This window comes from Cyprinodon tularosa, unplaced genomic scaffold (assembly GCF_016077235.1).
Source record: "Cyprinodon tularosa strain WSP-4 unplaced genomic scaffold, ASM1607723v1 ctg460, whole genome shotgun sequence".
NCBI classification, from domain to species: domain Eukaryota; kingdom Metazoa; phylum Chordata; class Actinopteri; order Cyprinodontiformes; family Cyprinodontidae; genus Cyprinodon; species Cyprinodon tularosa.
In genome coordinates, this window is record NW_024039186.1 from 313965 (window position 1) to 338940 (window position 24976).

Consider the following 24976-nt stretch of genomic DNA (forward strand, 5'->3'; position numbering starts at 1 on the left):
CTTAAAATTGTTTAGCTGCAAATTGTTCAATCACAGTTCTACATTGATAAAATGCCTTTTGTGAAAACTTATTAGGAAGGTTCATGCACTGAAATCTTGTATTTGAAAAGAAAATATTGGTTTTGTCTATAATTAAATTATTTAGTGTGTTTGTGTTGCATTAAAAGGGGAAACTGAAAGAAGTTGTGCAAGCAGTCATCAGGATACTTCAATGGCTGTTAGTCAAACACTCTGGTGAGGTTGCACTGTTTTATTATCAGGCATTACAAGAGGAGCAAAACATACTGGCACTCTTGCATAGGGATTTTTTTCCTAAACAAAGTTAAAAAAGTCTTTTTCTGGCTGTCCTGAGAGTTTTTAATGAACAATGTCCACTAATATCTTGTTAAAAAGCTTTATTGGTTAGTCAGGAATGGCACTTCTTCTAACAACCAGAAGATCATAACATAACTTTCAACACTCAGTAAGCATTTAAAGTAAGTTAGTTAAGATAGCTATCTTTAAAAAAAAAAGAGCAAATTTATTTTTAAATCCCTCTTTAATCCACTGAGATTCCACCTAAAGGATCCTTTTAAAACACATCCATGTGTTCCATTTCCTTCTGAAACATTCAGTCTCAGGGAGGGAGGCCCGACAGGCCCGCTGACGGAACAAATCCCTGGGGTGCATCAGTGATGATGGGTCTTGTGTGGAATAATATGCTCCCCAATTTCACTTATCACTGCCAGCCTGTCAGGAAGGTGGAGATCCAAGTAGACTGCATCTTCTAATGACTTGTTTTCCTCAAGTTTTTATTTTTGTTTAATTCAAACCTCCAAAAATGTAAAAAGTTCCAACTTTAAAAAGAAAACTGACCCCTATAGGCATCAAAAGTTTTGTTTTTCTGAGGAAGATCCTTACTGTAAGCAAGACCTGATCATAAGCAAAGTCTGCAGCACTACTACAGATTACTTTAGACTAACAGACTAACACTGCTGTTCAGAGTAAATATTTTTTTCCTAGTTATGGATCAGTGTCACAGACACAGAACGTTGAATCATTTCCCACCTCTGTTGCTTTTACATATATCCAATTTCACGTTTTGAGTAACTGCATGTAAACCAATGCATTCCTATATTTGTTTTCTACAACAGTCAAAAAAAAAAAAACCTCCAAAGGTTTCTTCTGTTTCTCTTCCTGTCAGCCACTAACAAGGGGCGCCTACAGCTGCTCTGCGCATGCTGAGTTGGAGAGGTGAATATATGGCGGTAAAGCTTAGAATCTTTTGTAAAATAGGTTGAAACAGAAAACAAAATATGGTTAGAATACAGCATAGATGAGGGCAAAAGAGTGTGTGCGTTACCTGTAATAAAAACTATCAATGGCACTAAAACAAAATTGCGTTAACGAGGATTTAACTTTGACAGCTCTAAGTATGTTGAATTGACCAATTGCTGAATGGAAGTGTTTATGGATGGGTGTGATGGCCCCGTGTTTCATCCAGATTGCACAGATCTTGTAGACTTACTGAAAAACACCTAAAATAAGAAAAAAAATCTCTCAGTATTGCTAAAAGCTTTTATTCTCTTATGGGATGGTTTTTCCAGACCTCTCTTATAATGTGTACTGCACACTTGTTTGGCTCTTAAACAGACGGAGAAATTGACATTTTTATCCTTTTTAACTATGAGGTTAATTTAAGAGCATTAACTTTGGAATCAGAGAGAACAGAGACGTTATACCAGTCATATGCAGGACTATTGAAAAAAAATACCCAACAATGGGCTTAGAGGAGTTTATTTTGGATAACACGCAGACATGCTGTAAGTTCATGTATCAGTCCCGACTGGCCACTAGTTATTTATGTCTTCTCCATGCATTTGTAACACACTACCACGACTAACCGATGTTTGTTAGTAACTGTTTTGTGAGAAACTGTAATGGAAATATAGTTTATACTCCATTTCCTCTTAGAGCAATATAATTGCTTTAAATTCCTGCATGAAGCTCTGTTGCATGTGGTTATCAATAAAAACATTTCCCTGATTAGGTTATTAACACAAATTATACCCGCTCTGTCAGAAGAAAACCATTTGACCAGCTGTGCATAGTTAAATCCAAAACGTCTTCAGCTCCCAAAGCTTCCTTAAACATATCTCTCTCCTCAATAACATCCTCTTGTGCTAACGCCTACCTGCAAAGACACCTCTGGAGGTCTCTTTGAAATATTCAGGGAGAAGGAGTGATTCTTAAACTTGAAAAAATTGATAAATAGCTTTTATTCTTGAGGATAGGAGTACGACCCCGGATATTTTGACTCAAGTGTGTTGAAGTAGACACATCTTAAAAGGCCACAAGACTTTAAGGACCAGAATTGATGACCCCTGGCTATAGTTTATGGTAGCAGTACATTCATTTAGGCTTTGTCTAGAAAAGAAACACAGTTAAACAGACAGAGTTTTTAACTGGCTATAGGAACTGATGATATGTAGATGTAAATAACTGTGCAGATTTGAGAAAGAGAAAAGGGAAAAATGCTATTTTTCTTACATTTATGTGGATAATTTAGAAAAAAAGGGTTTCAAAATGCCTGTGGAGCACATTTAAATCTAAATGACTTAATTCATTTAGGGATTATTATTTCCAATTATTTTCATTACAAAAATGTTTGATAGCTGCAGTTTATGGTTCTCTATTTTTTTTTTTCAATTAAGATGCCTTTGAAAACATATGTGTCCTCTGGATCACCTCTGTTTTTTTCACCCTTGTTCTACTCCCAGTTGTTCTGTGTTGCCACTTGTGTATCCCTCCCATTACTCTAGCATAAAGCCTTTGTTTTGTTTCTGTGTTTAAAAATCTCTAATGGCTTCTCTTTGGCTCCTTCATTAATAGATTCGTTTTTTTCTTGTTCCCTCTGTACAATATTTTGTTTTAAGTCTGTGTTTGATAATTCGTAAGCCGAAACAAACTCCAGCAGACTCAAATAAGAGTATAGCTCTGTGATTTTCCCTCATCCTTCTCACCAGGGCCCATGTGGAACTCTGAGATCATGACCCAGTTCTACTCATCCTCTTATCATCCCACAGTAGCGGATTAACTTTTGAAACTGAAAACCCTTGTTATTGACCTTAAACTCCTGTCCCCTAAATAAGATCCTACACATCTTCTAATCCCAATTTTAACTATGTTCAAATCCATTTTGGTCTTATATTGAGAAACTTGCCATGCCATGGCAATTGGGTCAGTGGTAGTTTTTATTAATGCTTACCTTTTCCTCTTCGTCTAATCCAAGTTTAGGACTAAACTCTCACTCACTTTGAGCCGAATTATGATGTCTGTGTTATGGCTCTACTTCATGTACATGCTTGTTAAAGATAATCTTAAAAAAGAAGCCAGAAAAAGACTACTGAATAGATAGCAAAACATATACACTCTATTAACACTCTATTGTGATGGTGGGGAGGTTGATGACGGTGTCAGTGTTAGGTTTCAGGGGTGTATTGGATCCCAGTGTTTCCACATTCTTTATATTGTGATAGGGCACAGTGAGAGGGCATCCCTCTGAACCTCACCATAATATCCGCTGGTTTTAGCATGTTAGGCATTATGTTCCTCTAGCTGCATAAGACAGCCGCTAGATCAACATTCTGTCTGTAGGCTTAGTTACTACCGTTCCAGATGAAGCAGATGAGCATTCTGTTGTCGGCAAATTTCAGGAGTTTGTCAAATGTATTCCATCCCTCAGTCATTGGTAAAAGCAGAAAAAAGCACCTGTGCTGGTTGATTGTGTGCTAGGTGTAGAGACTTACATTCCGACTCCTGTCAATCAGGAAGTTTGTGATCCAATGAAAGGTGGAGCATGATATTGTGATCTGGTTGAGTTTGATGCTGAGGATGTCTCTGAGGGTTTGGTGTTTAAAGCTGAGCTTAAGTCCATAAACAAGATCCTTGCATTTTTCACTGACGCTCAAAGTGATGCCAGATGTAAAGCTGTCTCAGGTCTCCTCCATCATTTACTGTATACAAACTGCAGGGGGTCCAACAAGGGGCTTGTAATGTTCTTTAAGTGACCTCAAACCAGCCTCTTAAAGGACTTCATGATTACAGATATTAGGGCAATAGGCCTGTAGTCATAAAATCCAGATGAATGTAGAGTTTATGAATCAGGTGGGAACTTTGCCCAGCTCCAATGAGAATCTCTGTAAAGATGGATGCCAGGGGTTTATTACTCTTAATACAGTTCTGTGTTTATTGTGTGTTCTTTGATTGTCTTGTTTGTGTAATAGTCTTATGCTTTGTATGTGAGTTTCAAGAAAGCGTGGCAATTTGGCTGTTTTTTTTAGAGTTGGACTGGTTTTACATTGTGTGAACCATAAAATCTGAGTAGGCTCTCCCAAGCTTGTCACTACTGCAAAACACTGGATGCTCCAACAGGTTAGATAGTGTGTAATGGTGTCTATGTAAGACAACATTACACTTTGATTCTACTTCCATCACACAGTGAGGCAACAAGCAGAAAACCCGTCAAACAGTAGGCTTGAGCACCAGTTGGCCCTTTAGCACTGCTCCCTAGCCTTGCAACCCCAAAACGTAGAGATGGTTTTATGTTTTTTTTCTCCACTATATAATAAGTTAAGTGCTTTATTTGAAAAAAATCCAACACAGTAATCCTGATCTGTTTTGGTTGGCCGAAGGTGGAATATTCAGCTGGTTGTTTAAGAACACAATTTTTGGTGTAGCTGGATATATGGAGCAGGCATGGAAAATGAGATTGAAAATCTTTTAACCGGGTAAGTTCTAAAAACAACTGGTGTATATGAAATAGTTTTAAATCTAGGGTCATCCTGTTTTGGGGTTCCTATAAGCCCATGAGGGCTGGGTGCAGGTGTGCATGACAAATAAAATAATTAACTTATTCATATAGATAAGTGGTGGGCAAATCCAGTCACTGAGGGCCGGTATCTTGCAACTTTTGGATGTGCCTTTTGTTCAACACTTCTGAATCAAGTAATAAGATAATTGAGAGGGCTCTGCAGGAACTGACTGCATACTGGACCAAAGATGGATCTAAAAAGTTGCAGGATACAAGCCCCCAGGAAGTAGAATTGCCCATCCATCATATAGATGGTAACTTACCACAGTAATATTACATTATAGAGCAACTAGTTATAGTTACTAGTTACCTCTCCAAAAAAGTAACTGAGTTAGTAACTCAGTGACCCCCTCTTAAATTTTTTTACTCTGACCACCCTTTCACCGAATTACAGGGTCTGACCAGGAGATAACGCTTTTCTTTAGATCTTAATGTCCACAAATCATGACAGAAAGAATAATTTACTACAAATACTGATTTTTAAAAAGGAACTGAAGAGGGACCAGCCAAGGGCTCAATGAGGAAAGTGAGGATTTTTTTGTTAATAAATTTTATTAAATAAATAAATAAAAGGACTAGACATCTAAAACAAATTCAAACTAGTCTGCACTATTTTGATGGATGTGGTTTGACAAGTGAGTTGTAATATGATTATGTAGATGTAATCATGTTGTTTGTTTATAATAAAAGAAAAATAAGATGTTTAGAACTTTATTTGCACATTAACAGCCATCAGTTGGCTATAAAATAGGTATGAAGCCAAAACAAAGATAATATACTTTGTAATAGAATTAACTAGGGTTAAACTCTTCCAGAAAGAAAAACTCTAGAAGGACTGTATTATCCCAATATTTGAAAAAAAAAACATAAGCCAAGCAAAAGAAATCAATATAACCCAGAGAAATTAAAGAACATATGTGGATTAAAGGCGGCCAGGTGTCAGTCAGTGTTTGGGATGTGAGGCTTTAAATCTCAGTTTCACTCATCCATTGTCTCTCATCCGTGTTCAAGGTATGCTGAAGTTGCACGTCACCATGTGAGCTTTCACGTACAGTTTGCTGTCATGTGCGCTTATACCAGGAAACTGTCGCTGTTTAAAGCATAGCAATGACTAACGCGTTACTGTATTTTACAAACAAATTGTTTAGAAGGTTAGTTACTGCAATTAAAGTAGCTACTGTAATGCCTTATAGGGCCTACTTGATAATGGGATCAATCATCTGTCCCTGAATATTTACCACATTATTTAAACCATGGAAATTTATATAGGGATAGATACTTTTCAATGCACTAAATTTGTGTAGGTGACATAATAATTGTGTAATTGGACACATTTTGAACAAACCTTAATTCCTCCTTATTCGTAAATTTTTTTTTTGTAGTATGAAGGGGGAAAGCCTTTTTATTTGGGTCTTTCTCAATTGGGTATGTACCATCATTATTTCAGAAAGCCATGTTTATCATTATAATGCAGGTACAAATGTGACTTGGCTCATAACAGTGTAAATTGCTTTTATCTAGCTTGAAATGCAAAATTAATTTTTTTCTGTAAGCAGCTGGAGGAATCTGATCTATGAATAGTTGTAGAGACAGAGTAGGTTGCAGTCTTAAGACAGGCAAAAAATTAGCCTCAGTACATATTAATGACACCGGCTCTTTGAGTTTCACTTACAAAACTAAAAAAAGAATTTTGCCAGAGTTCATGTGCCTTGCTGGTCGGTTTCCATTATAATCCTCCCATTAGGTATAAGGGAATTTAGTTTGGTTGCATTCCAATACTCAGAGCTTTGAGCAAAATTTGAAGGTTAATTACTCAGTGGGTGGAAAATCAAAAAGGACTGTGTCAAAGTGTTCTAGTAATTGAAGGACTTCTGTTGTGGTGGGAAGGTGCCAGTAGTAAAATTAATTATTTATAATATATTTTTTTATGCATGCTTAAAGCTAGATTAAAGTGACGTTGTAGCAGGTAACCTGACATCAAGGAGTAATAAAAAGATAATGCTATATTCACTAAACCTTCTCAGTTGCTGAGTAATGGTTGGAATAAATGCATTAACAGCTTATGCATGCAGACCTGTGTATTGTTTTATTTTTGTTTTAATAATGTACTGATGTTTTAAAATGTGCCATTCACATTTTCCCTTTATATATTAATTCACAGTAACATTATGTGTCTTGGGTCTGACATATTTCTTTGGTGATAGAGGAATTTTGTAATTGACCTCTGTAATTATTCAGGAGTATTTATTCTTGAGTATTTCCCTGAGATGACTAACAGACTTTTAGAGGTTATTTCCAGGAACTTGAGCTGCCTTATTATCTGCCACTTTTAGTGTCGTAGGCGGATGTTTGAAGAGGATCTTTTTTAGGGCTGCCAATAGTGATCTATGAATCATGCTTGTTTTATAAAAAGACTCAGAAACTGAAAAGTTGAACTGCTATGTCCTCACATATAGATAACATAGCAAAAAAACTAAAAAAAGAAACAAATCTTCACAACAAAAGTTTATAAAAGTGCATGATGCTAAGAAAGAAGTGTCAGTTTTCTAAGAAATTAAAAAAGACGGCAAAGGACACAGTCCACACAATCATAATGTTTAGTTGTATTAACCAATATAACCTATATAAGATTTGAAAATAGTCTTTGCGCTCCAAACATTACGTCAACCCTACTGATAAAATTAGGTCTTTATGTTATATCTAGTATGACAACAGACAACAAAAAAGCATTTACTAACTTGAACAACAATATGCCCTCCGCTAATTAATCACTTTTGCACAGTTCCATTGTCATGTGGAGAAATGACCCAGATTAAATCAGAGATGGTACCTATAATTAGTGGAACTGTGTTTGCGTTGCAGGTCTCCCTGTGAGCTGCAGCACCAGCTAACAGATCAATAGGTGTCGGTGCCAATTAGCATTCAGAGAAATAGGAGTCTCCATTATCACAGTTGCAGCCACTGAGATGTTTATTTGGAAAATACATTTAGTTTATATACTTTATCTATACGCTCTATAAAATTGAAATCTAACTCTTATTAAACCTGTTGATAAAATATCCACAGAGACGTGTCAAAGCATTCATGCCCCTTGAGATTATAATAACCACGTTTTTTTTGACAGAGATGCTATTGTGACATACGGGCACCAAGTCATACATTAATTATAAATTTCATTGCAAAATTGCATTTTCGTTTTATTTTTATAACATTTAATAATTAGTTTTAGTACATTTTGGTATGATAACAGCTGCAAATCTTTTAGGTGTGTCTATTATCTTTGGAATCAGGCTGAAACTGTTACTTATTCAAATAATGGACTCAAGCCATGTCAGAGTGAATGCGGAGCATTTTTGACAGCATTTTCAGAATTTTACCTCAGGTTTTCAATTTGATTTAGATTATGGACAATGAGCCATTCTCGCGTATGGATACATATGGTTTGATCTAAACAGTTCCAATGTAGCTGTAACAATGTCTGCTTTCATTACACTACTGAAAGATTAACTTCCAGGCCGGACTTAAATGGGAACAGCATCTTTTTTACATTGGCCCCTCGATTTTATGTTATTACATCATCGGTTTTCTAATCCAAGTAACGACCTTCTACAACGAGGCACAAATTAAACTGTTCATAATTCATTATTTATGGTAAACCAGCATTCATGACATGTAGGCGAATCACTGATCCCCAGACACCTGTGGTCATATTTTTTATGTTTAAAACAAAGCGGCGTGTGTATGATGTCATACGCGCACCGGACTGGAGTCATAACAGGAAGCCTGGGCCACACGCGGCTACGCTCTACCCCTTATATTCATTCGGCTAGCTAATCTGAATTGTTCAATTCCATTTCGAGAGCGAGATCATCTATGGTAATAGCACTAGACATCTTTTGGGCATGTGAGTAAAACTAGCAGCAGTTCAGCGGACAGGATGAATGAATCGTAGCCGGTGCGCACGGATGATGTCATACACACTCCGCTTTGTTTTAAAAAAAATATCAATATAAAAAATATGACCGCGGATGTCTGGGGACAGTGATTCGCCTACATGTTATGAATGCTGGCGTACCATAAATGATAAATTATGAACAGTTTAGTTTGTGCCTTCAACTTGTTGCCCATAGGAAGATGTTACTTGGATATAACCTAACCGAATATCTTCAGAATGGCTCCAAATGACACAAAACTAATATGGGTGAGTAGAACATGATGTAATAACGTAAAATCAAGGACCCAATGTACAAATAAAACAAAAAACATCAGGTTTTCCTTTGGAACTGCCTTGTATTTTTTGGTTGATCGGTTGTCCTGTCAACACTCACCAACCTATCTAGAACCAATAAGAATAGCATCCAATCAGGTGATGCTGTTTCACCGGACAGTGCTAGTTCTCACCCACTTCATGTTTATTAATGCAGGTCAAAGTGTAATTATTACATTGGTCATCACTATACCCTCACTGTTTCATATTGTGTTTGCATTAGGCTACTTCAGTAGTGACATGAAGAGAACGCCTTTCCAGTGGAATCAAATTAAGAGACTGTGTCATGCACTATAGTGGTCTGCTTTCTTTAGTTATGCTGTAACATTTTAAAACATCACGGACATTATTAAATGCCTGAACAGTCCCCGGAGCCTGCCTTTAGCTCAGGGCCCAAGGCAACTGCATAATTTGCCTTCCATATCGCGACAGCTGTCTACTGTATATCATGGGTGCCCAGGTTCAGTATAAAAGAGCTGCTGTACTGAAACTTTAGGTGCATTCATCCTTCAACACATCTAAGGTAAATAAATATCTCCTTACAATGTCTCTGCAGATTAAATGTTTATGGAATTACTACATTAACTTTGTTGTATTGAACCAGAGATGCAGTTAAAAACTACATTGATTGTAGCTCTCAAGGACTGGACCTGGGGAAGCCTGATGTTTAAAAACATGTCTGAACCAATGAGCAATCTGTCGAAGGACCTCTAATATACAGTAACAGGATGTCTGTGCAAATTCTAGAGCCGCCTTCATTATTTCTAATCCCAGTCATGCCTGGAAGTCTTTTCACATATATGATTATGGTCTGAAGATTCATCATACATATGAAAAGGAGTTAGAAACAGCTTTAAAACTGAAGAAATCAAAATGATTAAAGAAAAAACTCAGAAGTGTAAAAGTCAGCTACAAATCTAAATCATTTATATGGCCCTGTTGGAAATAGTATATTTTGGCAACCGATTTTTGTCACAGTTGGCTTATTTGTTTATTTTAAATGCTGTTTCCTCAGGGTGAAGGAAAGCATTCATCTACTGCATTTTTGCTATTTATTAAATGCACTGCCGCTTCCATGATCACCTGATCATTAAAACACCACCACATTTGTCACTTCTTTGCAAAACCCTAAAATGGTGTGCGCTTGAATGCATTTATGTTATTTAATAATAAATCAAATGACTTTGGCACTCTCATATGTTTTTTCTGTGAACATGTCCCAAATGGCTCTGTTAGGACAACAAATTAAACTGTGACTCAAACTCAAATCATAGTCTGTTAACTGCGCACATATGGAATAAATTCACAGTTTAAATCCAAAATATAATCAGCTCCAGATTAAACACACTTAAAGAACTTTGCTCTAACCCATAAAAGGTCATGCGTGTGTCAGAGATGGTCTGTCCGTTTGTAGATGAGGTTTTTGGAGAAGTAGCTGTGGTGTTAAAGATAACTCTCAGAGCATGGTCTATGCTAACGCCCCCCCACCAAATAGTAAGCCAGGCTGTTCTTTACAAGTTTAATAAAATGCAAAGATGCAATGTTTATTGGTGTCATTGGTGATATTCCTATGACACATGTAAGCATTGCTAGTGGGTGAAAGGCAAAGCAAGTATTCCATCATAGTTGGACGCCATGCTTCAGATAGCAAGGTCCTATTCAGTAAGGGATGATGGTACGGAAGATGTAATAATATAACATACTGACAGTGAATGCCTTACAGAGTTGCATTGGCACAAAGATGTCCTGATGCAACTTTATACAGAAGCTAAAATAGGAGCTTTGAGCTGAGTTTATAGAGGGGAGAAAATCATCAAGGCAGGTGTAACAAGCTTTTTATCAAAGCTGTACGGGCAAAAGCATGAAGAAAGCCAAACAAGGACACAATGCCAGGTGCAGAAATGTTGCATTGAAAATTAAACTTCAGCGACATGCAACAGATGCACTAAATATGTGCAGGAGTTCAGGCAGATTGGTTATCAGTCCTCGCTGGGAGTTGGAAATATTTTTATTAGCCTCATTGTTGGTTGTGTAAATTGTTAGACCTGTTTATAAATATATTTGCTTTCAATCCCCCCTTCCTAACTTTTAACACATAGTTTATGTGAAAGTTTTTAGCTAATTTTGGAAATATGAACATTGGTGGTAGATTTATCAGTTCAGTTGTTTGATATAATTAGTTCTTTATATGTATTTATACATGTTATTTTTTGGTTCAGTGAAGAGAATCGGTACGAAAACAGCTTAATGTACCAATAAACATCGGGTATATGAAAGGTAATCTCTGTTGGTGTCCTTCTGCTTTACAACACATTTTAAGGTGAGTTTAGCAGTTGTTATAACCTTGCAAGATAAATGAATTAGATTCATCGTGTTGGGGCCCTGTTCAGTAATGGAACAGATAAAAAACAGGAGAAGATCATTTCATTGTTATGAGGAAACTATTTCGTTAAGAATGTCTTGTTATTGCGAGATAGTTTTCTCATCACAACAAAATAGTTTTTTGTTTTTTAGAAAGTAACCATTTAGTTATAACGAATGAAAAGAATTTCATGAAAAGAGTAAAAAACATGTTAAGAAACAATAAATATAAAAATAACATTTCATATGCAAATATTATAATTAATGATGAATATAACTGTTATATATATAACTTAGTGCTAACATCTTAAAAGAGGTATGAACATATAATAAGATACACCTTTATAATAATATAAAATCACATTTCAGTTTCATAATTCAGTAGGTCTGTGGTTGTTTTTAGTCAAATAAAGAAATTATTTGGATCATAAGGACTCAATATAATTTTGCAAGGAATCATAAGACTGCAAGCAGGTGGTGTTGATCCAACTGTACCAAATATCAATCTTAAAATATTACATAAAAAAAAAAAAAAATGATAATGAGTCTCTTCCGAGAGTGAAAAAAAAAAATGCTCTTATTGTTTTAAATGAAAATCACATGCGTATGGACATGCATGAATTTTAGCGTCATGGTCTTTTCTTGTTGCAGGACTGGAAGCAGGAGAATGAATATTAAAGTAAATATTGTTAATCATTCAATATTAGTTAGCATTGGTGTCCGTTTGCTATAAAGAAAAAGGGGCAATAAATAATTTAGTCTGTTATGCTGAAACAATCTTTACGTCATGTTCATCACTAGATATCTCTAATCCTCAGATGAGCCAGTGTGTAACGGGCAATTAATCGTTTGTGTTATTGTAGAATTTATCCCTTTGAAATAACTTTCTCCAAATATGACCTTGGTTTTACTTCATTACTTGGTGTCAATTTAAAGTTTAAATGGCAAGATAATATTTCCTCTTTTGTTAGTGGGGAAATTCTAATTTAAAATTTGTTGTTTTTTTGCTGCTTCATGAAAATAACCATCTCTTTGATAAGACTCACTCCCATTGAATCTTTTGTAATATGATAGATATCTTTAATATACCAAGAAACGGTTCTAAAAATGAAATCTTTTTCCCTTTATGCTACAACTAGCCTGACGTAGTCCGACTCAATTCTAGTCAGAATATGAGTCTGATACTGCTCCATAGAGCTGTGATTATGGGGCGTGTTTCGAACGAACCAGGAAAAAAAATGCCTCTGTACTCAATTGGATAGACCTACAACCAATAAGAGCAACGGAGTGCGTGACGTATCTTAAGCGAGGCATAGTTGTTGTCCACAAAAATCAAAGCGTGCAGTTTCACGCCTAGAATAAGAAGATGAGACTTGATCGCGTTTCTCTGTTCCTCTTTTAAAATTAATTTGCTGTCGATATCTTCTAGAACAGACCTAATAGCAGAATCTACTCACCCAAACTCTCCAGCGGCAGCCATTATTGTTGTCACCCAAGCGCGCTTTGGTCACGTGGTTGATAACGTTACTCTTGATCATCTGTCCATCATCGTATAAAGCCCGCCCTGACAATTTGATTGGATCGCCTGACAGTGGGCTTTAATACTCGCGCTACTATGGAGCAGAGCCAGACCGAACTTCCTCGAACTCAAACCTTGTGGGCGGGACTAAGTTCGGACTGGCACCCAGGCTATGCTACAACATGTAAACATTTGAAATAACTGTCTGATATGTCTGTCACATTCTTTTTCAGGACAGCAGTTTCTAAGCCTAGATCTTTATCACCATTCAACATAGCATATTGTTGTCTGCTTACTAATGTATAACAGCAGACAGCAAAAACATAAACATTTTATAGATGTGAGAACGAAAAAACGAAATTTGAATAATCATTTTCTATGTTTTACCAATTTTTACTTTTTTTCTTAGTCTTGTAAACAGTTTTTTTCTTTTGAGGTAATTGATGGGGATTTTCCTTTTTTTCAGAATCCATGTCATTTCTGAAAATTTAATAAACATAATTCCTGGCTCAGAGAGTAAACAGCATCTGTTGTTTGTTTGTTTGTTTGTTTGTTTGTTTGTTTTAACAGCATTAAGTTGTATTACTCTGATGAAGGACCTTAGTGGAATTCAATGCAATGAACTTTACAATTTAATATGAAATCCTTATTTAGTAAGAAAGCAGCAGCCATGAAATACTCTAATTTGCATATTGGAAAATTAGTTTCAATGCTGCTAATGGCAGGCATACACTGTATGATATTTTCAATCATTGCTATCATCAACAGCTCAACAACCCAAAAAACAGGATTTAAAACTACACAGCTCATGATATTTGTCCTTAAACTGTACAACCTAATGCTTTAATGTGATCTGACTGCTCACACTGTAATACCAAATGCCACATGTTGGACTCAGCCCTGTAGAGAGATGGTGCTGATCAGACTCATACATGTGGAAGTAAAGTGAAAGAAGACTTCCCTTGTTTGCACATTTGCAAGATGTCGATGCTGTTGATGGTGGGATTGAACTTATTCCTTGTTCTTCATCTAAAATCTATAGTCATCTCCCTGGTTTTGTTCACAAGGTAAGAAAGCGGTTCACCAGCTCCTCACACTCAGTTTCTTGTACCCAGTGACTGCAATCATCAGAATATTTCTGCATTTTCAGTTTCACATTTTTAAATACTTTAATGGAGAAGTAAAAAAAAAAAATTCAACATTTTCACAGAAAAATAAACTTTTAGTGATAAACTCTTAGAAACATGAGTGTCTCCAAGAGGGCACTGGCCACCAGAGGATTGCAATAGCACTGAAACATCATGCCACCGGGTGAATTTTTCTTTTTTTATTAATCTTTTTCTCGTCTCTTGTTGATTCTGGGGGGCTGACTGTAGACTTCCGAGTGTGTTGTGTGTACTTCTATTCTCATGACAGGTATTGTCAACAATATGAGCCTCAGTAGAAGGATATGACAATATAACCTTGTTTTCAATTTTAGAGGAGGTACACTGCCTCCAGGGATTAAGTAAAATCAGTCTGCAGCACTTCTGTTCCCCGGATAAAAGGAGTTATTTCATGATTTCTCAGGATAATGCAGTTTCTTTCACTTTGACTTGATCGGTTCAGTTATAAAGATAACGTGATAGAGGGAAAGATATGGAATGGACAAGAGGTCTGCTAAATAGGGGAAGCATTTACATTATTAGCAGTGCAAATGGGGATATGGAAGAAGTACGGGAACTCTTATAACTAAAACAGTACTTGCACAGTAGAAAAATAATTGAATTTCAAGAACATTAATGGTACAAGTTTATTCAATGGAACCTTTTTGTATTTTAAAATGTAATCATGTTTTTCACATTTGAAGGTCTGAATAAGAGGGGGAATGGGGATTGGTAGGACTGGTGCTGTAGAGCAGCTGCAAAATTACTGTAATTTATCCCAGGGGAAATTGTCCATGTCAAAGTAAAGTGTTTTCGTAGAGATGGAAATACCAAATACATCATTTATCTGTCCGCTTCAGTGACTCTAATCCTTTGACCAATTATTATTTCCCAAGTCTGATATTAGCAGGTCCTGTTTTTATAAGTTAGAGCGCTCTAAAGCAAATGGGTTAAATAATACAGTAATGTCTATAAGGAAAGTCATGTTGGTTTTTTGCTTTAATCCTTTAATCAGTGGTTCCCAAGTCCAGCCTTCAAGAATTACCATCCTGTAACTTTTAGATGCATCTCTTCCCTGAAAGACCTGAATCTAAAAGCTCAGTCCCCTCATTTAGCTCAGCAGAGGCACGGTAACGAGCCTCTCATTTGATTTAGGTGTGTTAAAATGGGCTCGCTTCAAAAAGTTGCAGGACAGTAGCTGTTGAGGACTGGACTTGAGCACCCCTGCTTTAAGTACATTCCTTGTTGCTTTATCTATTGCTATGAACTCCAATTTTAAAGGCTTTGCATCACAGAATAGTCAATGATGTAAGATAAAATGAGCCTCAAACCATTAGCTGTTCAGCATGTAAAATTATATATACAGTGTATATATATATATATATATATATATATATATATATATATATATATACACACAGCTCATATGTTTTATAATGCACTTTTTTATTCTTTCCAATAATTCTGTGGTGGCAATTACTCTTTATTCTAAAAAAATTGTTTATTTAAACTGTTTAAAAGTGACTATTTCTGACAAATATTTGGGTGCACTCTGGTACAGTCCAGCAATCGGATCATTAACTGTGTAAAAATTCACATCTAGCGCGAATGGCTTTCACACAGAGATATTTTGAGTGGTGAACATTCACAGTCAGTTTCAGGTTCCTCATTTTGGGTTCTCGGTGGTGTCATCCACTATGGAAATGGGAAGCTGCAACTGTTAAAAGTGTCCCAAAGCTCTTATTTGAAAGGATCCTTACAAATAATTAAGTTATAATCTATCTGTCTGTCTGTCTGTCTGTCTGTCTGTCTGTCTGTCTGTCTGTCTGTCTGTCTGTCTGTCTGTCTGTCTGTCTGTCCGTCCGTCCTCTGTGTAAGCGGAGCAGGAGTTTGGTCCACATTGCCGGCATTAAGACTGTCCTGTTTTCAGTCCATGTTGTACTACAACAGGGCTGCCCTCTGTCACTGGTCCTGTTCATAACCTTTATGGACTCAATTTCTAGGCAAAGCCAAGGACCAGAGGGGGTCTGGTTCAGGGACCAGACCCCCTTTGGTCCTTGGCTTTTTGCGGTTAACGTGATTCTGCTGGGCCAGTTCACAGCCGAGTGTGAAGAGGCAAGGATTAGAAACCTCCAAGTCTGAGGCCATTGTTCCCGACCTGAAAAAAAGTGGCTTGTCTCCATCAGGTTGGAGGAGAGTTTCTCCCTCAAGTGGAGAAGTTAAAATATCTTGGCATCCTGTTCACTACTGAGGGGAGAATGGAGTTGGAGATCAATAGACGGATAGGTACAGCTGCTGTTATAATGCAGACACTGCGCTGGTCTATTGTGATGAAGCAAGAGCTGAACAAAAAGGCAAAGTTCTGGATTTATTGGTCACTCTACGTAATGGTCATGAAATTTGGATCATGACCAAAAGGATAAAATCTCGGATACAAGCTGCTAGAATAAGCTTTCTCCACAGGGTTGCTAGGCACTCCCTGAGAAATAGGTTTAGGAGCTCAGCCATTCGGGACAGGCTCAAAAAAGAGGGCATCTTTTTGGATTTTCCCTGGACGCTGCCATTAGGAGATGTTCCAGGCACATCCCACCAGGAGGAGCAAGGGGATGACCCAGGGCACGCTGGAGGGATAATGTCTCTCAGCTGGTCTGGTAGCGCATCAGGCTTCCCCCTGCAAAGCTGAAGGAGGTGTCTGTGGAGAGAGGAGTCTAGGAGTCTCTGCTGAGACTGCTGGCCCCCGTGACCCTATCCTGGATGAATCAGGAGAAGAGTACGAGTAGTTTCACATAATATCTAATGCTAGGTGTGAGTTGTGTTTTAAGGTTTTACTCTAACTCCGATGTTTTGTTAATTCTAATCTGAGCATCTAAGTGAATATTGTTTTTATGCGCAGTAATTTGCCCATGCATAGTAAGCAAAATCAACTTGTTTGAGCTTGTAAATATGTTACACTTCTTTTTTTTTTTTTTTTTTATCAAAATCATGCCAAAAGTGGCATTGATACATGCATATCAGTACCTTTATCATTTCTGTTTTCTGATTTTGCCTCCCTCTGCTGAAAAAAACTATTTGCCATCACTGCTTCAATCAGGACATTGATGGGAAACTGTAACTGCACTTATTTTAAAAAAAAAAAAAAAAAAAAAGTGAATCTCACACAATCAAGGTGAAAATGTTTTCCTCGCCTAGTTGAAGGGAATCCTCCAGACTAACACGTTATGAAAACACCCGAAAATATAAATCATAAAACTTTGAATAGATCTTTAAATCGGACAAAAAAACAGCTGGCGGTAACTCCTTTTTTTCATGTCAGGAAGACGTCTGCTGCATTTATTGCAGCTCATGAGCATCATAGGGCTGAACTACTAAAATCCCAAATGAGGAGCGTTAAACTGGTTGTATAAAATAAAAATTAATCAGCGTGTTGCAGGTGATCTAAGGTGCGTGTCTAATTGATAACACTTCATGCAGAAGTGGTAAAAACGTATAAAAGAGGATTACAGACTGTAACCACAGAGAGCTTGGGACTGTAGAGTGAATTTCATTTGCACTCTACAAAAGCAGCCAAAATTTGCAACAGCACTGCACACATTTTGCAGGTGTAATTGCTATGTGGAGTAGATGTTGCCAGAGGAAACGAGAGAGGACCTTCTCTGTTCATGTGATATTAAATCAATTATCCAGACCGTTTGACTAGTCTATAAGAAGACAGCATCCAGACCATTTAAAACAGCTGTAACCAATCGAGGTCAATGTTTGAATTTCTGAAATGATTGCAATTCAGAAAGATCTGTCAGTCACCCTGGATGCACAAAACCATCTGTTGTTTTAAATGTTACTTTTTTTTAAATAAACGTCATATTTTACAATGTTAAGCTAATATAAAGTTATAAAAGGTTGTTTTGCTACCAGTTTTTTTCTGAAACAAACAAACAAAAAAATTTCAAAATGCAAATAGCTAATGCATAACCTCAATTACACTCCAGCGGACTTCAGACACATACTGCAGATTTTCAATCCAATAGTGGCGATAATCACAAAGTGTGAGACAAATTCTTTCGTAATATAATAAGAAATGTTTTCACCGATAAAAAATTAGAAAAGCAGCTTATTCAAGTGATTGGCAGTTTGTTACATGAATTATTTCTGTTTTTCAAACACAAATTTTAGACAAACTTTTTTCTACTTAATCTGATTGTTATAAAAGTGTATACACACAAGTTTGAGACAATGCAACATCCTTAAGGCCCCTTACCTCTAAAATGAATCCTGTATTTGTAGACATCACACCAGTAGGACTACTCTGGGAAAGGCCACCAACTGTAATGATATGGTGGAGGGATTCAGATGCAAGAATATGCTATGCTGCAAGGAATGTTTTCATTACACGATAGAAGTTGCACCATAAGATTTTGATTTATAATTTCAAATAGTAAAGTTAAATGTACTCAAGAAAATTTTCAGTAGCATTTATTTTTAAAAACAGAACTTTTAAATTGTATAACTTGTTGCATGCATCTTGGTGAAAAATATCTGGTAACACAAGGTCAATCCCAATTGCTTTATTTTACTTGTACAAAAAAAATAAATTTCTACAACTTTTTAAAACAAAATCCACTAAACCCCAAGGTGACATTTCCTAACTTTTTACCTCATTGTGTATTACTTTCTTAACATACTTCCACAAGTATAATACCTAAGGCAGAAAATGTATCTTCTGAAAATATTCATAACTCCCTGCACACCTTTCATTAAAATGGATTATAATGGTCCACTTCTGCCTCTTTCCCACACCTTTTTCATGCTTTTTCTCTCTCCTGCTGGTAGCCCGCTAACGAGCACCAGTGAGCAAAAAATAAAGACAAGCCTGGCTCTGCTTCTCACATTACAGAAAAACAATGAGACAGGAGACTGACTGCACTCCAAAAACCTTAAGGATGGAGTTCAAGAGTTTGACCTTTCACTGATTGCTTGTCTTTTTTTCTTGTCTTTCTCTCCAGCTGTGCTAACCGTTTACAGCGTGTGCTTTTGTACTTGAAGAGCAGACATCCTCTTGTAGAGCAACAAAGTGATGACTTAACAGAAAAGAAAAAAAAATATGTATTACTGTGATAAATCACTGAATTTTAAATACTTTCAGGTTATTGTTAGAATTGAAGTAGTGCTCTTAGAGCTCTAGTGTCACCAAAGAAATAGATACTGAGGAACCAGGGGAAATCTCTGAATGCTGTGGAAGTTTTGAAAGAGAAATTTTCATCATCAGAGTAATCTTTAACTTATCCTCACTTTTCCTTCACTGAGTTTAGAACTTTTTGAAGACAATGAACTTTAAACTCATTACTATTTGTCAAAGAAATGATTTTAAATCAAAAGAAGTTATTCCTATGATGGTAGGTGTTTTGCACTTTTTACATTCCATATGAAACCTTGCTGTAACAGCCTTTTTTCAATCAAATGACATCAGACAGAATCTTTGACTGACATTCACCGGTCACGTTACCAGATACAGCTCAATTTAAACTGGTTGGACCCCATTTAGAACATCCAAACTTTTATAAATCTTTATGGTAAGGATTTGACATGTTTTAGAGCCTTACGTCTGAGATTTACAAATTTTTTTTAACCAATAATGACCCTGCGGTCATAGAACAACAATGTCTCTGAAGACTTGTGATAAATGCTTTATTTGTACAAAGGCCTGGAAAATATGCCAAATTATCCCCACCATTACAACATTGTTTACCATTGAAATAAGGGAGGATGGATCAACGCTATTACAATATTTATGCCAAATTCTGAAAATCAGTGCTGAAATTTAGATCAATTTGCCAATTAAATCTTTTTTCTACTCTTTTATCAATTTTTTTGTGTGCAAATTGTTGAACCTGATGTGGTCTGTCAATTCAGACCATGTATGTTAATTCAACTCTCTGACATTACCTACACAGTTGTCTTAACACAACAGCTGCTGACTGAACTTTTATTTAATTCAGGCTTTTTAGAACACCTGATGCTACTAGTGTGTGAAAATGTGGTATTCAAATCAGCACTATATGCATAATCAACCAATACACATTAAAGGACACCCAAATCCCCATTAATGTCATGTCTTGTGGCTGGATTAGAGGTGGGTTAGAATAACCAAAAATGTTACTCAAATAAAATTAACACTGTTAGACATTTTTACTGAAGTAAAGGTGGAGGGTAGTCACAGAGGAAATACTCAGTACAAAAGTACCTGGTAAACTGACTACTCAAGTACACTTAACAAAAATATAAATGCAACACATCTGGTTTTGCACCCATTGTTTATGAGATGAACTCAAAGATCTAAAACTTGTTCCACATACACAGCATCATCATTTCCCTCAAATATTGTTCACAAACCAAACTAAATCTATGATAGTGAGCACTTCTACTTTGCTGAGATAATTCATCCCACCTAACAGGTGTCCCATATCAAGATGCTGATTAGACACCATGATTAGTGCACAGGTGTGATTGCCCACAATAAAAGGCCACTCTGAAAGGTACAGTTGTGTTTTTTTGGGGGGCGGGGGCAGAAAACCAGTCACTATCTGGTTTAATGTAACAAATGGGACAGAGACTAATGTGCATATTCTGGTATTGCCGAGTAAGAAATACAATTTTAAAATAAAAATAAATAACCTGATTACAGTATGACAAATTTTGGGAGAAAAAATACACTTTTTTTCAACATAGACTTACTGTATAAAACCAATCTTGACGCTAGATAATGCATATTCAAAGGGAAGTGTAAAGGACTTTTAGCTACCATATCTACTGATTCACCTAAATTTTGAATTGCTCAATTTACTTATCATGGGTAGACTATATATACTAGTAAAAGTAAAAAACAAATGGTAAAGTAAAGCTACTCCTAATGATTATATATTTTTTCTAAAACTTACTCAAGTAAATGTAACTGGGTAAATAAAACTATTTCCTACTTACCTTTGTGATTGAGTATTTGTGACAGAAGGCAATAAAACAGTTGTGCATACTAATAAAGTGGAGGGTGAGTACAGATAATACAGTTTCCTATTGGCTCTAGATAATTGATTTTTAAAAACAGACAAAAGCTCTGCCCAATACATGTTCAGTGCTGTCACTTAGCATTGAGTGAATCAGATAATATATTTTAAAATGTTTGGCTTTGCTGGGCCATTGTTTATACTCCGATTGGCCAAGTATTGGTCCTTGGAGTGGAAATGGGTTTCAGGATGCATTTCCTCTAAACAGTACAAAACCAAAGAAAATGAATTGATGAATTATCTTATGGGTTCTCACACACCATCAGGATACCTTAAGGGGATAGTATACATAACCAATCATTATCAATAAACATAAGAGTCTTTTATAAAAAAATATATATAGCGGTACTAGCAAAAGTTGTTTGCTGTTGCACTGTTAAAGAGAGCAGTGATACAACACTAGAAAAATAATCTTAATCTTTTTTAAAACATTCATCAGGGCTGCTGCAGTGCATTCAATATAGGAAATTAGAAATGTTGTAACTGCAAACCTACATAGTTTGAAAAGCCATAGGTTTGTTTTTGGAATTATTTGTTTTTGTTTTATTTTAACAAGGCGGCAACGTAGATAGCCAATTATAACACATCCTTGAAGCAGTTTACAGACTTGTCATGACTAAGTATATAGCTTATGGTTAGCTATTTCACCAAGGCTGTTAAAGCTAAAGTAAAAATTTTTTTCATGTGGTATATTCTACTGGTAAGGTATATATATATATATATTTTTTTATGTAAAGCAGAATCGTGAAAATAAATAAATAAAATCCCAGCCTCCCATAGAGCAGATTTTTTCATTGCTGGTATACATGTCATCAGGATCTCAAGAGTGTTATCTTAGTTTATTAGGACCTTATAAGTCTGTTTTATTACTTTCTTGGCACATGAGAAACTCAACATGAGCCATCTGCTGCTTTTTGTGTTTTCCTGAACTAGGAAAAAACCCTCAACAGTCTTTTTGAGGAAGGGTGAGATAAATTGCCTGCCACTTCACTCCAAGAGTCGTTAATTATTCAAGTAACACAAATCAAAACCACACAAATGTCTCCGCTGCAGGCTTCCTGCCTGTTATTTAGATATTTTGTTGTCTTTTAGTCATTTTCTTGGGGACGTCTCTGTCCTGCAGTGTTATAGCTTTATGTCCCTGCTGGGTCATTCAAGTTGAACAGTGAAAAGTTTTCATAACTAAAAATGTTGCTTTTGTAATTTTTTTCGTTTGTTTTTATCTTGTTTTCTCTGTTTATCTTTTTTTTCTAGACATATTGATTTCTACAGGTTCACCTGCTCGAATAAAGAAAATTTTTCCTTTTTAGATTTTGTATACAGTGTCTATTTAACATAAATCTTGGTCTCTCTTTTTTTTTTTTGCTTTTCCATCTGCTTTTTGTGAGTGCTTAACGCGTTTGCAGCTTCCCACTCCTGAAAAACACACTCACAGGTTCAATATGCAAAGCAGACAAATCGGTGGGGAGGGTGCAACCAAAATAAACATGGCAGGTGTTACTGTACACAGCCAGCGGGTACCTCTTTCTTTACTATTTTTTGTAGGAGGAAGCTTGACGCTGATGAGTGGGTTTCACATGCTGTATCTTTACATATGCTTTTACTCTACTCTGCTCGCTGCTCAGATGCACTGAAGAGTATAGATTCTATTTTTGGTTTGTCATCATGCTTCTTCTGATGTTATATTTTCTCACAGGATGCCGGTTTGTTTAAATGTATCATTTTTTATAACGGCTAGAGGACACCTTGTTTTTTAGGAGTTTCCAATTTAATCACACCTGTGAATGCTGCACCACCTGTTCACTAGTATTAAATCTGTACTATATTTAAGCAACAGATTAATCATTTTAATGACAATTATCATTCATTACAGTACTGGCCAGCTTCATACAGTACACTAACAGATTGGTTCTGAAATAAGAGAATGTTGGAATCAGAACAACGCAGAAGAATACCAGGAGTCATTTGGAAAGGTTGGATGGCTTGATATGATTCAAAGGAATAATAGCTGTTTTGTCTGCATACATAAAAATGTATGCCACTTAAGAGGAAATATGTGTCCTCAACTAAACTAACAAGGCTGAAAGGAATGTTATCAAAAAATAATGTGTGGTTATTAATAAGAAAGGCATACTGAGGTAAAACCTTGAACATTTCTGATTTGCATCCAAATATACGTTTTTATGACTAACCAAACAGTATTTTTTTTTTGCTAGCAAGATGTTTTTTTTTACCTTCTGCTGTGCAGTTGACTTTAAAAAAGTATTTTTATGCATATATTATTTAGTGTTATATGTATCTGGAAGCTCTCTTCTGACTGCTCATATTTACCATTGTTACACCTAAATTTCCACAATATGGAAAATAAAGGTAATTTTATTCCATTCTATTCTATTTGTAATGTGCATTTCTTTAAAAGTTAAATTGACATGAAAAGCTCTTGATTTACAAGTCTATTTAAATTCCAACCTTCATCTATTATCTTGAGATTTCATCACTGAAAGAACAAGATCCTGGATACAATGTGTTTGAATTGATTTTCCCATTGGCTCAAACTAAAAGATAAGGTAAAGATCTCAGTCATCTAAGGAGATTTTTGATTACTAAACTGGTTTTAGTTCTTGCTCAACACCAGCTATTTCAATTTTATCCCCAAAGCTCTGGCATTGTGGGTCAGCGGAAAGATGCTCTTTTATCAGGAGATACGTGCAGGCTTATGGACATCAACAATTAATCAATTTTTATTTTCATGTTCAAAATCCAAGAGTTAGTTTTACAGTTTGTCTGTTTCTTTTTTCAGGTAAAATACTGTTAAACACTAATTATCAACATTAACACAAACGGAAATCACTAATATATCAGGATTACTTAAGCAGGTCAGTGCTCTTCAGAGAGTCGTGTTTATAGACAGTATGTTCAGGTAAAAGGCTGGTGGGTCCTTAATGTTGCCAGGTGGTTTTAAATAGGTCTGCCATAAATGTTAAGCTGCAGTTCTTTTAGTGCATCGAATAGCGACTAGATCGGCTGATTGGGACTGTGAGCTGTTTACAGCCTCTTCTTGATGGGAGGCTAAAATGGGATTAACAGAGAGAGAGAGAGAGAAAAAAATAAATTAAAGCGGCGATTCCAGAAAAGCTGTTTGCAGGGATACTGAGTAAAGAAAAAAAAAAAAAAGAGTAGATAAACTTTCTCCAAATAATTTATGATGATGGGCTGACAATGGCTCTGAATTACCTCTTGGACTAAAACAAAACTAAATGAGTTTTAAGTGAAGGCTAGAACCAGTGTAGTTAAACGCTGTTACCACTTTAATGAGAAAGCCCCTATGAATTAGGGGGGATTTGGAGTTACTGCTACTCTGTATCAACAGGAATCAAAGGAATCAGAAGAGCTAAAACTGCAGGGTCAGGAAGCCTCTTGTTGGCTTACCATAGGAGATGTTACTAAGACCTACATTTTGGGCAGAATAAGAAACATATTCATAACTCTCTGAAATGACAAACATTTAATCTTGACCTGTCACCTCTATGAATTGATTTCCAGTTAATCAGAAGCGATAAAGGATTTTTTTTTAATTTATTCTATTTTTTTGTGTATTATTAAAACACCCTTTGGTTTTAAGGTTTTGGTGCCACTGAATTAGGCAATCAAAAGAACAAATAAAATCTAGATACTCAACAAGATTTGCCAATTAGATCTTTAGTTGTTACACTTCTAGTTCATACATGTATTGAAAGGGTTTTGAGGCATTCAGTCTTCATTTACCATTTTCTAAAT

The 24976-nt window shown here is 36.1% G+C and overlaps 1 protein-coding gene across 2 annotated transcripts in view; it reads left to right on the plus strand.

Annotated features, from left to right (window-relative positions):
- Positions 1-24976, plus strand: part of LOC119793838 (glutamate receptor ionotropic, kainate 5-like) — a 307049-nt gene that overhangs the window by 166696 nt on the left and 115377 nt on the right. The window lies entirely within an intron of this gene.